Genomic DNA, 3,558 nt, shown 5'->3' with positions numbered 1-3,558 from the left:
TCCTGTTACTCAGTGAGTAGGGTGCCGGCCACATACACTGAAGCTGGTGGGTTTGAGCCCAGCCTGGGCCTCCTAATCAACAATGACAACTGCAACCAGAATAAATAGTTAACTATTGTGGCAGGTGCCTGTAGTCCTAGCTACTTGGGAGGCTGAGGCAAGAGAATTGCTTAAGCCCAATAGTTAAAGGTTGCTGTGAGCTGTGACGCCATGGCAATCTACCCAGGGGAACATACTGACACTCTGTCTCAAAAAAACAAATATTTAAGAATAAATTTAATCAGGGAGCTGATCAGTAACTATCAAACATTTATGAAAGAAATTTAAGAAAACACAAATAAATGGAAAGATAGCCCATGTTCATAGATTGAAAGAATTAATATTGTTAAAATTACTATATTACTTGTCTCGGCACCTGTGGCTCAAGCGGCCAAGGCGCCAGCCATATACACTTGAGCTGGCAGGTTCAAATCCAGCCTGGACCTGCTAAACAACAATGATGACTGCAATAAAAAAAAAAAAAAAAAAAAAAAAAAAAAATATATATATATATATATATATATATATATATATATATATATATATATATATATCTGGGTGTTGTGGCAGGCACCTGTAGTCCTAGCTACTTGGGAGGTGGAGGCAGAAGAATTGCTTAAGCCTAGGAGTTGGAAGTCACTGTGAGCTGTGATGACTCAGCACTCTACCCAGGTTGACAGGTTGAGGCTCTGTCTCAAAAAAAAAAAAAAAAAAAAAAAGAAAGAAAAATTACTAGATTACTCAAAGTAATCTATAGATTCAATGCAAAATTCCCATAAAAATTCCAGTACCGGGGCAGCGCCTGTGGCTCAAGGAGTAGGGCGCCAGCCCCATTTACCAGAGGTGGTGAGTTCAAACCCAGCCCCAGCCAAAAACTGCAAAAAAAAAAAAATAATAATAAAAATCCAGTATTTTTCACAGAAATAAGAAAAAGTATTCTAAATTTATATGAAAGCACAAAAGATCCTGGAAAGCCAAAGCAAATGAACCAAAGTAACAAACCTGAGAGGTATCGTACTATCTGTTCACACAATATACTACAAATCTACAGTAATTGGAACTGCATAGTGTTAGCATAAAAAAGACATCTAGACTATTGGTACAGATCAGAGAGCCCCAAAATAAATCCATATACTTAAAGTCAACTGATATTTGACAAAGATGCAAGGAATACACAATAGGGAAAACAAACAAACAAAAGTTTTTTCAATAAATGGTGCTCTGAAAACTGGATATTCATCTGCAGAAGAATGAAATAGACCCTAATTTCACATTATATACAAAAATCACCTCAAAATAGATTAAACAGGGCAGCACCTGTAGCTCAGTGAGTAAGGCGCCAGCCCTATATACCAATGGTGGCGGGTTCAAACCCGACCCCAGCTGAACTGCAACAAAAATAGCCAGGCGTTATGGCGGGCACCCATAGTCCCAGCTACTTGGGAGGCTGAGGCAAGAGAATCACCTAAGGCCAAGAGCTGGAGGTTGCCGTGAGCTGTGATGCTACGGTACTCTACTGAGGGTGACAAAGTGAAACTCTGTCTCTAAAAAATAAAAAAAAAAAAATAGATTAAAGACTTAAATGCAATACTTGAAATTGTGAAACTACTAGAAGGACATATAGAGAAAAAAACTTCTTTTCTTTTTTTTGTTGTTGAGACAGGGTCGCACCCTATGCCCCTGAGCAGAGTGCAGTGGGCGTGGTAGCTCACCACAACCTCAGACTCAGACTCAGGCACCCCGCTGCCTCAGCCTCCGAAAGCCGCTGGGATTACAGGCGCTCACCACGGCGCCCGGCTGGGTTTTTCCATTTTTTTCACGAGTCGGGGTCTCACTGTCGCTCAGGCAAGTCTCGAACTCCTGAGCTCAAGTGATTCTCCCTCCTCAGCCTCCCACAGTGCTGAGAGAAAAAAACTTCTTGAAATTTGTATGGGCAGTGGTTTGTTTAATATGACCCCAAAAGTACAGTCAACAAAAGTAAAAATAGACAAATGATACTGTGGCAAACCCCAAAGCTTCTATATAGCCAAGGAAACAATCACAAAGTGAAGAGACAGCCTACGAAATGAAACATCTGCAAACCATATAGTTGATAACCACACAGATGATAAGATAATTCTGATATCCAAAATATGTAGGAAACTCAACTCAATAGCAGGAGAGCAGATACTCAAATAAAAAAATCAGCTAATATCCTGAAGACACATTTCTTTTTTTCTTTATTTTTCTTCCTAAGACAGAATCTCACTTTGTTGCCTTCTGTAGAGTGTCATGACATTATAGCTCACTGCAACCTCAAAGTCTTGAGCTCAAGTGATCCTCTTGCCTCAGTTTCCCCAGTACCTGAAACTACAGGTACCTGTCATAGTGCTGGGCTAGTTTTAGATATAGGGTCGAGCTAGCACTTGCTCAAGCCGATCAGGAACTCCTGAACTTAAGCAATCCACACACCTCTGCCTCCTGTAGTGCTAGGATTACAGGCGTGAGCCACCACACCCAGCCTGAAGACAAATTTCTTAAAAGAAGGTACACAAATGGCCAATAGAAACATGGAAAAAAATTGCTTAGCATCACTAATTATTAGAGAAATGCAAATTAATACCACAATGGGATATCATCTCGCATCTGTTAAAATGAGAATAATAAAAAAGTTGATAAATAATTGTTGAGGATGTGAAGTAAAGCAAACCCTTATACACTCTTAGAATGTAAGTTCATTAGCCATTATTACAAAGAGTATGAAGAGTTCCTGAAAATTGAAAATAGGTCTACCATAAGAAGCAGCTATCCCACTTCTGGGCATATTTGTAAAGGAAGTAAAACAGCATGTTGAAGAGTTATCTGCATTCCAGTGTTCTTTGCAGCATTCCTCAAAACTGAGAAGATCTGGAATCAAACTGTGTCCATCAACAAATGAATGGAGAAAGTGTATAAAGTGCACAAGTTCCTAATTTTGTGTGTATAAAGTTAAACAATGGAATACTATCTAGCCTTTAAAAAGTAGGAATTCCTGTCCTTTTCCTGTCATTTGTGACTACATAGATGAACCTGTCAGATGCTATGCTTAGTGAAATAAGCCTATCACCTATTTGATCTCATTTATAGGTTGAACTTACAGAGGTAGAGAATCTGATGATGGTTTCTAGGGTTGGGAGTGGCAAATGCAGAAAATTCTGTATAAAGGGTATGAAGTTTCAAACAGAAGGAGTATATTCAACAGTGTTAATTAACTACAGATGCTGACTAGTTAATGTACACTTTAAAACTCCTAAGAGACTAGGTCTTAAATGTTTTCACCACAAAAATAATAATTATGTGAGGCAATGGATAGGTTAATTAGTTTGATTTAATCTTTTTACCATGTATACATATGTCAAAACATCATGCTATACCATAAATATACACAGTTTTTCTTTGTTAATTACAACTTAATAAAGTTGAAAACAGTATTGAAAGAGTCCAAACGAGATATGAGAAAGGCCTTGACTAAGTATGAAGATAGAGAGGGAGGGGACAGAT

Source organism: Nycticebus coucang, chromosome X (genome assembly GCF_027406575.1).
Source record: "Nycticebus coucang isolate mNycCou1 chromosome X, mNycCou1.pri, whole genome shotgun sequence".
Taxonomy (NCBI): domain Eukaryota; kingdom Metazoa; phylum Chordata; class Mammalia; order Primates; family Lorisidae; genus Nycticebus; species Nycticebus coucang.
The sequence above is the reverse complement of the archived record's forward strand: the minus strand, read 5'-3'. Positions refer to the sequence as shown.